This window comes from Pinus tabuliformis, chromosome 9 (genome assembly GCF_031772625.1).
Source record: "Pinus tabuliformis cultivar Carrire ecotype Pingquan chromosome 9, CPIR1, whole genome shotgun sequence".
NCBI classification, from domain to species: domain Eukaryota; kingdom Viridiplantae; phylum Streptophyta; class Pinopsida; order Pinales; family Pinaceae; genus Pinus; species Pinus tabuliformis.
In genome coordinates, this window is record NC_142307.1 from 1,785,287,866 (window position 1) to 1,785,301,378 (window position 13,513).

Here is a 13,513-nt window from a genome sequence, read left to right on the forward strand (position 1 = left end):
ATCTTCATTGTTCTTCCGCTCATTTCCTCTTGCTGCATCAAGATAACTTTTTGAGGTGGATGCTTGAGAGGTTTCTCCATTATAGCCCAAACCTGTTTTGTTTAGAGGAGACCGCTGCACACTAATAATCTCATCCAAGGTTTCAGATCCTTTGACAAATTTAAGATTAATAGTTTTTGTTTTCTCAATTTCTTTTCTGAGACCAACAATTTCACCTTCTAGTTTTTCAAGATGTTTTTCCTTTTCATCAATCTGAAATTGCAAAGTATCAATAATCACATTCCTTTCTTCTATGCTTCTCTTGAGTCTAGTGATTTCATTATAGAGATTATCCACATCTATAGCATCCTCATAATCATCATCTTCAAATGCCATTAACAGCTTATATTTATTACCTTGTTCATCTTCATCACTGTTTGATAAGCCATCACTATCTTCATGGGTGTAGTAGCTTTTCCTATTTGCACTTTGTTTCTTGTTCCATCTAGCAGGTTCTTTTCCTTTATCCTTATAAGGACATTTTGCAGCATAATGACCTACTTTCCCACAAGCAAAACATTTGAAAGGTAGCTTACCTCTGAACCTTCCAGAACCCCTTTGAAGATTTCTGACAAAATTTGATTCTTCTTCCTCTTCTTCTGGAACATGGCTTGCTTCATAGTAATCTTCTTTTCCTGATGCCTTAAAAGCAGCTTCCCTTCTGTCAGATGGACCTCCCTTTCTCATTTCATAAGCGGTTAGAATTCCATGTAGCTGAGACATAGTGAGAACACGGAGATTTTCTTTTTCTTCTATTGCAGATACTTTAGATTCAAACTTGGGGGATAAAGATCTTAGAACCTTTTGAACTACTATAGTTTCTCTTATTTCTTCACCCAAGTTTTTCATACAATTAACAATCTCATCTACCCGGAGAAAATAATTAGCCACACTTTCATCATTATACATCCTGAGAGTCTCATATTGAATCCTGAGTGTTTGAAGTTTAGCTTCCTTTACCTGTTCATCTCCTTCATAGCTAGTGATCATTTTGTCCCATATTTCTTTTGCTGATTTGAAGTGCATGACCTTCATGAATTCTGTTTGAGATATACTTCCTAATAGGGTAGCGACTGCTTTTGCATTTGTTTCATATGCCTTTTTTTCATCTGGATCTGTAGGAGTAGCTGAAGGAAAAGCATAGCCTTTTTCTACAATGTCCCAAACTTCTGTACCAAGAGATTGAAGATATGCAGTAACTCTTACCTTCCAATAATTGAAATTTGTTCCATCAAAAACCGGTGGCCTGATTGATGCTTCTTTCTCGTAGTTGCTCATGATGAATGATCTTCCTTCAAGCGATCAAGCTTCTCTGAAGGACCTGCTCTGATACCAATTGTTGGAAATAATACTGAGAGGGGGGGTGAATCAGTATTATCAGATTAATCAAACTTTTAAATGCCCAAAAACATATACGCTACTTCAGTTAAGTGAACCAGCGTGTACACGCTACTGTGACGAAGTAAAACAGCGTATAAGCAGAAAACTCACAATTTAGTTGGCTTATTTTTCAATTAAGTGCATCAGGACATTATTCATCATATTAACAGTAAACATGTGCAGTATAACAGAACAGATAAAAAGCCACACACATGAACACCAAGATATAAGGTGGAAACCCAATGTGGGTGAAAACCACCTGCTGCAAGTTGTCTCTATCTTTCTTAATATGAAACTTCAGTTTACAATCTTTTGTACTGGTGCAGCCTTATACCAGTACGCAGGCTACAACCTGCAGAAGGCTTCAACCTTCTCTCGTTCTCCAAACTTCCTTGGAAGGGAGCTCCAACCCCCTTTGCTTTTGTACTAGCCAAGATACTAGTACGTAGGTGCTGACCTACAATCTTCCTTCTTCCAGGTATCACTTTTCATACATTTTCAGACTTGGATATTCCTGAAGCACAACATTACAATCTGAAGACCACAATTCATTCAATTTTCACAACAGATCATTGAAGCATAAAACAACCCAACTTTGAATCACTGAACCACTGAACCCTGTCAATCACCAGTTACCAGAACACAGAGCAGACTACAGAACTCTGTAATAACAGTCAGACCCCACTGTAAACCAAAATCAAGCTTCAAAAGATATACGCTACTTTAATGAGCAGAAACCGCGTATACACGCCCTTTTACCGAAGCCAACCTGCGTACAGATCTAAAAATAAACTTTCTCAACTTGCAGCTGTACCAGATATTAGTTAGACTCAGAACGTAACATTGCGACAATATGCAGATCTAGAAATACGCATAATCAACCATATCATGATAGTGCATTTCAAACCATTAGATCCCGATCTATCCTTAGATCTAGTCTTCCATTAACCGATGTGATCTCTCCTTGGCTTAGATCAACCAACTCAGAACCTGCATATCAGATCTCTTTCTCTCTTAGATATTCATGCCTTGTCGAAAGATGATGTTTGCCTAATGATCTTCTTCTCCTTATATAGCCTTAGGCCTTTCTCAATACCAAGAGCCAAAACCATAGTAACACAATACCATCAACTTTAAAACTAGGGATCGACACGCCCGTCGAGACATAATGGTCCGAAATCATAGGCACAACTTCCAAGGTCTAACCACCATGAACCAAAGGAACCTTTCCACATACACGCGCTTTTTCTGAAACGAACTTGCGTGTACACGCGACTTGGGCTTAACGAAACAGCGTGTATGAGTTTCCTTGGCATGCTGTACTGAGATCTGTCTTCTGATTAAGTTGCCATCACCTGTACCAACTTCTGAGCACCTGTACCATCCACTGAGTGAGTTGCCATCAAGGACAACACTTGAACCATAATGCCAACACATTATCATTATCGGTGATTCCTCTCGCGCTTGTTAACGGTTTAGATCATTGACCGGTAATCAAGCGATGTCTTTCAATGTTCAACTTCAGAACATTTCTCACATGGATCGACTTGTACTTAGAGTGAAGATCGAACGAGTTTGAAGACCCCGGATCTAGTTTCATCCATCCGGGCTGCGATATATATTCAGGAAAGATAAAGACATTGACATGTACATCATTGCAGCAGATAATCATCCTACTCAAAGGATGATAATTTCATCAAAAATTATCAGTCTACCATCAGACGATTGTCTGTTCTATGTACAGAAAAATGAATTTATAAAGCTGAGCATGGGAATGCCCGCCTCAGCTAGATGATGAAAGCAGTATGAAAAATAATGTATTGTATTGTATCTTATTACAGGTCTCCTCCCAGCATTGGATGAACTTCAGATCCCCCTGATAAAGCATTTCACCCGATAAACAGCCTCATACTTTAGGGGGAAACTGTTATAGACATTTTTGTGCCTTACAGCATTGAGCATGAAATGTCCATAATCTAAGGGATCCAAAGTCCCTAAACATGTTGTTACTACCCCTAGAGGAACAAGGCTAACAAACCACAGCAATTCACAAAAGTTCTCCACCAAAAACGGCTCAAAACAAGTCAAATCAGGATCATTTCAGTGGCTACACTAGCTGTTTGCGCTGAATGTCAAAGCCAACACTGGCTACCTGCGTTGAATGTCAAATGGAAGACTGGCTACATGTGCTGAACGAGAGTGGACATGTGGCAAGCTCATTTCTCAAGGTGTCAAAACCCAGGAAGCTTCCAAAGTGACACTTGCCTCAGGGAATTCGACTGGTGATGAGTAAGAGGTTCCAAATCTCCAAGTGGAAGCAAGAACCTCCAAGTGGAATCAAGAACTGACAGAGGGAGAGGACACTAGTCAGATCTCAAGCTGACTCATCCTCTCTCCAAACATCTATATATGGATCTCTCCTCCATGAGATCTAGGGAGGCTGGAATTTTGTTATTGCAAAGAATTGCTGTTGGTTTGAGATTGGAATCATTGGGTGCTTAATGCTTTGAAGGGGGTGATGATAGGAATTCCATTTGCTGGGAAGGAGAAGCTAGATTGGAGCCCTCTGGGTTGTGTCTCTTCCTAAACCTTGTTATTCATTAATAAAGCTATCTTGGTTTCTCCTATATACTGATGTATTCTTGATGTATGATTGCATTAGTGTATTTGGTTTATTTCTAATCCTAAACTAGTTATGAATGTGAATATCTGTCTTTGTGTAGTGTTCTTGTCTTGTCGCAAGTAGTTGTTCTCTTGTGATCTTGCAGGAACCCGTTGAAGCTTGACAAGCAAGAAGGCAAGTAGATGTTCTCTTGTGATCTTGCATGAACCTATTGAAGCTGGGCGAGTGAGAAGGCAAGTAGCTGTGAACTCCCAAAGAGAAGAGAGACCCGATCGAGGGACAAACGGAAGACACTGGTAAGTCCATTTATCTCTCTTCTTTCGCATTTCATAAAGGAAGAAACCAGAATAGCTGTCTCTGTTTGTTGCTAAGGCACTGTCACACCTTAGGTGGATAGGATCGTCCTGCATAGGCATTTTTCCCCACAACAATATGTCCTTTAATCGTTCACTCCATATGTATGCATTTCATTGGTCATGGTTATGATCCATGCATTAGATATGAAATCACCTTCCTTGTGGCAAAACAAGTTACATACAAATCAATAAGCATTAAATGAACGTAAATACATGATGCATGTTGATCTCATAGGCTACTAGATCTATTGCATGCTCTACTGGTAAGATCTAACAAGTTGCTTCTGGAACTAGTTGCAACATGTCCATAATTATGACAAATTTCCTCGAGGGGGTAAAGGAGTCTTAACTCATCCTTTAAATATTTCCATATTATTTTCTTTGAGCGAGTGACACTCTGCTCACCCCATTCCTCAAATATTTATTTTTCTACTTCTTTCTTCCTTTGTTTCTCTTGATATTATAATTTTATACTATAGGGTATTTAGGTTCTTCATTGTTGTTTCCACCTACGTGTGAGCTAGAAGCTACCTTGTGAAAGCCAGGACTAGATCTTTCCGAGGGATACCTTTGGATCTTAGGCATTTTATCCAAGAGCCTTGTAAACTTCTCCTGCCAGAGATGATTTTCTTTCTATTCAAGCTACTTCCTCATAGCCCGGACATTATCAACCTCAAGCTCTTCAACTAAACCCTCTCTCTCTTTTAGTTGGCTGCCCATCACCTCTTCAAATCTCTTTAGTTTCTCCAAGTATATATTCATGCACCCAACATGTAGGCACCAATCGCATAGGTCAAACAAACAAATTAATCCCATCATATACTACATATCATCAAAGCTAATCACACTAGACTCATCAATCTCTACCAATCAGACTTTGCCTCTACGCACAATTAATTCACATGACTTTTAGTATATGCTTTAGCTCCAATGCACACTTCTCAAGTTACATGTCGATTGATTTCAGTGTAAAATAACCACAATGCACAACATCTAATTGCATCATTCAGTTACTGAGCTGGTACACACAACAATTTTATCTCCATGATTCCACAATTCACCATGATGATCTAATACCATAAATTTCTCATAATCCAACATGGTCACACTCCTTTATATTAACTTATTCACACTACGAAGATTGCACCCACAACTTAACAACTCTACACATTGTCAAAACCCAACACTCTTTGCCAATCCATGTGCGTAGTCTATCTCTGTCCATGAAAAGGTATATCCTTTGTTTGGGTTCAAATCACTCACCCTATTTCTTTGGGATGATCCATTTCATAATATATATTTTAGAGTCGAAATTTCAACCCGTAAACACACATCATCGATCAACCAACACATCACCATACACATCTATTATAATTGACACAAAGACGAGATCAAACCATTATGAGACAAAATAAATGCAGTCTTCTTAGACCAGATCAATCGATAGCTTGAGTTATCAATGCATTCCGCTAATACCATAACCAAATCAAAGTGTTACCAAGTTTATGATCAAATCAATGAGTAAATCTTAACCATTCCAATGCTAAGAACCAACAAATCAATCATCTTCGACCATATCAATCATTTTGTACCAGGCCAAGAGCGCTATGGACAAAATCGATTTACAGACTAGGAGATCAAATTAATCTAATTAATGCATTCCATGACATATTGGGATACTGAATCAATAAACATGTAATCCACTAATTCAATCGATTTGATCACAGTTGAAACCATGGTAAATCATTGGTCGAAGCTCGAGGTATTCTCTTTTCTCCACATAGAGAACACATACACATTTTTCTTGAAGGCATACAATGTATGTACACGACTCATCCAATCAAGAGTTGCATGTATTTCATTAAATGCAAACTTCACAATGTTGCATCACCTAGATCAAATCTTCCCATCAACACCTGCAACTTAAAATATGTCAACTCCATGCCATCTCATGATATTATTTGCAAACCATGCATAGACTAAGGCTTGACATCAATACCAGCCAAACAATATTGTTTCCTACAATTTCACCTTTACCAAATGTTGTGATAACATAAAATATTCCCATGTTATATATACCAAAAAGTATATATAATGTTTCACTGTCGTTAAATTCCATGCCTAAAAACATCGAAGCTCTATAAAGAGACCATCTTGCTTTTGAAGGGTGATAATATCATGATCATATGGTTCAAGGATGTTTCTATGGATCTTGAGCAAAATAAATTTTGTTCAGGGGTCAAGGTCCTTGCTTTTCGGCCTCATCCATTGTATAGGTACCAAGAGACATTTATATTGTGAAAACTGCATCAATGGCACCCACATTTATAATCAAAGAAAATCAATCACTTAGATATGTTTAAGGGGGTCGATTGAGGACTACTTAAGTAAACTTGAATTTGAAAATATCGAGATAAAGACATGTCTTTATATTTTCATTCATTGAGCCGTGAAGCTCATTCTACAATCCAGTATTAGGGGATGTCTAAGTTTGTCCGTCCATCTGTGCACATTTAAAATAAAATTAAAAATTATGTCCTTATGTTCTAAATAGAAAAATGTTGTGGCCTATAATTAAAAAAAGACGAATATGGTGTAAAGTAATTAGAAGTAAGAAAAATGTATGAATCAGAAGTTTAAATCTTATACCTTTCAAAGATATTTCAACAAGATAAACTATTTGAAGATCTATGTTAACTAATTTATGTCGATATCAACTTCATATGTATAAGGTGTTACGAGACCAACTCACAAAAAGATAGGAAAGAGAGATAGAAGCCTTAGAATTTAGCCTCTTCAAGGGGGAAACCTCCTTTACATTACAGAAATGAACATTTCTTGGATGATACAAATGACAAGACCTCCTTTCTATATATATGAGTCTAAGGGGTCATAATATAATCAAAATCGACATAACAATAATAATGTAAGGGCACAATAATAACAATAGTGGGCTTCTATGGAGCACAATAATAAAAATATAGGGACTACATGGGTACAAAAATATGATAAGGGGGTTGTACTAATAACAATAAGGGGTTACACTAGTAGTATAGGAGCCTAACATGCCCCTCTCCTTCAAAAAGTGTTGTCCTCAACACTTGAGTAGTTATTGATGTTTCTGTATAAAATTCTTGTCCTCCCATGTGGAATCTTCAGCGGGTAAGCTCTTCCACTTGATGAGATAGTCTGAAATTAATCAATTTTGTAGCTGTCAGGTTCTTGTCTCTCTAACTACTCTACGTTCTAATATGATTTTTCCTTCCTCCTCAAGTTCTGTCAATATTGTTTGAATTGGGATATTCTGCAACTTTTGAATGAGTGGCCACACTTATTTGTCCTTCTTCCATTCATCCCTTGCTTCATTCATCCAATCTAGTTGGATAATAGAAATAGAAAAAAACAATGCTTCCATGTCCTCGTCCTTTCTTGAGAGTGCATCTACAACAAAAATTCTCTTCCCTTTTCTGTGGATGATGTAAAAGTCATAACCCAACAGATTTGTGACCCATTTTTTCCGTTCTTTTAAAGATAATATTTGTTATAAAAGGTATTTAAGACTATCATGATCCATTGTTATCTTGAAGTGTCTTCCCATTGGGTAAGGTCACCATTTCTTAAGTGCCTGTAGTGTCGCCAACATTTCCTTCTCATAAATAGCTTTCTTGAGATGTAGCCGTAAAAATACCCAATCACCTACATCAAAACTTTTTTCACTGTTATGTTGATCTACCTGTTGTTTCATTTGATTCTGCACCAAAGTGGCATTATTCTTTAAAATTTGGAGAACTTATTGTTGATCCTCGATGTGATTTTTCACTACTTGAACCTTTTTATTCTTGATATGTCCTTTTATCTTAAGAGTTTTAGGAGTGGTAATTTCTTCCAATGCTTTACAAGATATGGTCAGATTCATTTTTTGATGCTCGATGTGATCTTTCACTTCTTGAACATTTTTCTTCTTGATATGTCCTTCTATCTTGATAGTTTGAGGAGTGGTTATTCTGGCCAATGAATTACAAGATATGGTTGGATTCATTTCTTCTTTCTCAATGTGATCTTTCACTTCTTGAACCTTTTTCTTCTTGATATGTCCTTCTATATTAAGAGTTTGAGGAGTGGTAATTCGTGCCATTGCTTTACAACATATGGTCGGATTCATTTCTTCTTTCTCTGGGGTTGGGTCCTCGTGTAGATCCTCTTCTTTTGATGTTTCTTGATCCTTTTCTTCCTCCTCTTTATACTCTATGTAAAATAATTTCTTCTCAGCACACTTATGACCTCTAGTGCATTTTCTATCACAATTGTAACAAAGACCTTTTCTCTTTTTTCTTCCAATTGTTGTGATGTAAACCTTGTAGGTTGTGGAAGGCTAGGAGAAGAAACACTTCCATAATTATAGTCATGAGTGGTGGGATTCCTTGTTTCCATAATTTCTCTTTCAATTTTTCTTGCCCACCTGAATGCCTTTTCCAATGAATCAGGTTCCCAAAGACGAACCTCATGTTGAATGTTATCCTTTAAAGTACCTATGAAGAGATCAATCCTTTTGCTTCTCTGGAATATCATTTACCCTTATATTCAATTTTTGAAAGTCCTCAATCTCTGCCATTGAAAACTTTTGTTTGAGATTTATCAATTGGGTAAATAAGGTGTTTCTCTTTGTATGCTCATAATGTGCTACCATTTCCTCCATGAAAATTGACCACGTAATAAGTGCTTTACGAGAACAAAGCCCTTTATACCATAAAAATTGATCTGGTTCTAAATATGAAGATGTAATACCTACCTTTTGTAACAGTTGCACCTTATGTAGATCAAAATATTGCTCCATTTGTAGTATCCTATTTACCAGAGCGATGAATAGACTCCTATAGCCATATCTTCGGTCCGGAATACCTCTATTCAGGGCTAACCTAAATAAATGAGAAAGCAATAAAACTTCCTCATATCGCCTTTTCTTGATTTTAGGAGCTTGATCTTGAAACGAATGTAACTATAATTTCAGATTTTCAAGTTTTAAAATTACGAGTTTCATTAGTCCTTTTTGCCCTCTTTCCAATGTCACCAGTCTGATGGAAATTGGATTATCCAAGAAAGAGTTATGCACAATCTCCCAAGATGACCTGATTATATAGCTATTCAGAAGAGCAAACTTGTATGAAATGCCACATGTCACTGTTTTGACCTTAGGATTTGAAAACTATAAATAGAAAACTACAGTCCGTTTTCTTTCTGTAAATTCTTACAAAATTTCAATCTAATGCTCAGAGAGAAAGCTATGACGATTTTCCAAAGCTCACTTGTTGAAGATGTAATTCAAAAGACTGCAAAAACCCTAACATCCTTAGATCATATATCCTAAAATATTGCGAGACAAGATTTGAAATTCGAACCCGAGGTTTGGATCGATTTCTTCTCAAATGGGTTATTTTTTTAGATTCTTCAACTTCGTAGCGAACAAGTTATTATGAAACTTCCACAATGACCTATTTTAGATGAAATTCTAGAGCTTGAAAACATCCAAACTTCCTCATACATATTGTTGAATATATAGCGAGACAAGGTCTGAAATTTGGACCCAAGGTTTAGTGGAATTTCCTCTCAAGTGGGTTTTTTTTTATGTTTTGAAACGTCACAGAAACAAAGTTATAGCGAACATTCCATGATGACCTGTTTGGAGCAGCGGAACCCTAGAATCCAAAGCTTTAACCAAATGTTATGAAACCAGCTCACAAAAAGATAGAAAAGATAGATCAATGCATTAGAAATAAGCCTCTTCGAGGGGGCAACCTCCTTTACATTACATAAATGAACAATTCTTAGATGATACAAATGACAAGACCTCCTTTCTATATATAGGAGTCTAAGGGGTCATAATATAATCAGAGCCGACATAAAAATAATAATATAAGGGCACAATAATAACAATAGTGGGCTTCTATGGGGAACAATAGTAAGAATATGGGGACTACATGGGTACAACAATATAATAAGGGGGTTTTAATAATAACAATAAGGGGTTACACTAGTAGTATATGGTCCTAACATAAGATTTTATGGTTAAAATTTTTATTTGGTCTATATATACTCTATTTAAGATTCAAAAATACAATTTAAACAATGAAAAATAAAAGGTTGTATTTTACACTATAAATTTTTTTTACATGAACAAAATTTGATCCCTTTCGATTTATATTAAATACTTACATAAGATAGATCTATACTAACTTATTATGATCTAGGCCATTAATATCATAACTGACACAAAAAATGTCTTAATATAACATGAAATTCTAATCACAAAACCTTAAGACAAAAATGTGATGCACAAAACCTCTACAATCAAAAGAAGAATAATCGTTATTGAGAATCATTGTTCTCGTTTAACAATATCCTTCTAATATAATGATAGAAATAAAAAAAATTATTCATTTCTACAACTATTCTAATTTTTTTTATATATATTTGCTTATTAAACAGTAAAACTTTAACTATAAACAAATACACCAAATAATTCTACATCCTTCGCCTACATTGAAAAAAGAATAATTTTGCGAAACCAAAAATACAATTATTAAAATTCAACCTACCAATGTAAAATGATTGACTGCAAAACTATTTATTTTATATAATAATAAAAAACAAAATTAAACTATAATTTGAGGTTGATGAACAAATACACCAAATTATTCCACATCCTTTGCCTACATTGAAAACCAAAATTACTTTTATGAAACCAAAAATACAATTATTAAAGTTCAACCTACCAATGTAAAACGATTGACTACAAAACTAATTCTTTTATATAATAATTAAAAACAAAAAGAAACTATAATTTGAGGTTTATAAATAGTCTTAAAAAAAGTATTTTAGAAAAATAAAAAATAAAATGAGGTTTTTAAATAGACTAATCCAATAGTTATGAAATCAGATTCATCCCCAAGGCCCTATGTGTTATGAATCTAGCGAATTGGATACGCTTCGGGCAGATTCGCGTTTGAAAATTGAGAGACATTGTTTCTGATCAGGACACCTCAAATGCGGAACATGTCCCGATCATGACACGTCGAATCCCAAAAGTGTCTTGATTTTCTGACACGAATCTGGAAATCAAGAACCCCGCGGTGTTATAAAGGTGTATTTCCTCATTCTATTTGCACATTCACTTGTTTAGTTTATTGTGGGTTTGTTGTGGGTGTTTGGGAGCAAGGAGCAAAGGGTGTGGGATAGTTTTCAAGGAGATTCATCAACAGGTAAGTGCTAGATCCTGTCATGTTTTATGATGGTCATACTATAGAGGGGTCATCCTCCACACCAGCAAATGTAGAGCTGAGTTTGGATACAGAGGAAGAGGATGCAGTAGAGGAGAGCAGTGGTGACCATGATGATGAGGACAATGATTCTTATTTTGATGATGACTATGAGGATTGATGGCTCATGAGTCATGACCTACCTGCTACCTTGAGGCTTGTATACTTCTAGACTTGTAGTTGTAGTTGTTTTGTATTTGTTATTTGTATTTTTCATTGGCATTGCACTACCTATGTAAACAATAAAACATTTTTATTTTGATGACTTAATGAGAAAACTAAAATATCTTTATCTTACTATCTTGTCTTTCTCCTATTGGATCATTTATGAATTGAATATGTATTATGAATTTATAATTTATCATTTGTCATTTATGTTACAATTGTATTTGTAATTTTGTATGCATAATGTTACTTTGTAGAACTTGCATCTAGATGAAGATCTATGTTTTAATCAATGATTTTGTATCATGAAAGAGAATTTTTGTAAGAAATATCTAATTTTTAATATATATATGTGTGCGTGTGTGTGCCTGTGTGTGTGTGTGTGTGTGTGTCTATATATATATATATATAATATATATATATAATGTATCCAAACATCTCCGATTCTGGGGGTCAACATGTCTATATCCAACACTTGAATCCTCATATCCGTCAAATCTCGAATCCCGTTGTCAGACAAATTATTCTAATAGGAATGGTGCGCAAGAAAAAATCTAATCACAGGATTTCTTCAGGAGAGTAATTTTAGATTAGAAAATGAGTAAGGAGCTTTGAATGGACAACTCAGTATACAATTTGAAAATAAAGGTGTTCTAAAGGTAGACAAAAGACCCCTAAAGGGTAGTAGATTTTTATATCTTGGAAATCTATGTTGATAGATCTTCTTTGGTAGAATAATCTTAGAGGAATATGCTTCCCATGGATGACTCTCTTTTATTCCATTTGTAGACAATTTTTTTGGGAAGACTAGTTGAATACCCCTAAAGTTTGCTTGGCCTTTTTGTTACTTGGAATGGAGGAAAATCAACATTGTTGGAGTGATCAATAAATCAAAACACAACGAATCATGTTTAATACAAATAATGTTTCTGGTGTGACCCAACTGTCAACAGCAGCTCTTCAGTCAAGGAGTCGAATATCAGAAGGGTTCTTCTCACAATGAATGAGTGCCACTAAGACATAACATGTTAATGAGGGAAGTCTTGTCCATTAAGCTTAATCGTCCATCTTCCCTCTTTGTCTTAATTTTCTCTTTGTTCTGAAATTGTGACATAAATCTTCTTCAATTATCTCTAGCACAAAATCAATAATTGAGACTAATTTTTTCTATGGTTAAAATTCTCAAATTTTCTATATAGAAGACTATATTCTAGGTAACTCTCATTTTCTTTGTGTTCACAACTTTATGCTTTCATATGCAAACTTAAGGTTTTGATTCTTCTCACTTATGCAATACACCTTTCTTGTTGGGGCTTGAGGGTTTTTTTTCTTGGTAAAATTCACAATGTCTATATTATTAGTAATATGCAACTTTCCAACTTCTATATTATTACTAATATGTAATTTTTTCTTGTAGTTTATACATATAGAGTGTATGGCAACTTGCAAGTTTAGTCAATATTACTAGTACTTTATCATTTTGTGTGCTAATCTCTCTCTCTCTCTCTCTCTCTCTCTCTCTCTCTCTCTCTCTCTCTCTCTATATGTGTGTAGATATATATATATATATATATATATATATATATATATATATATAGATATACAGATATATATATATATATATAGCTCAAAGTAAT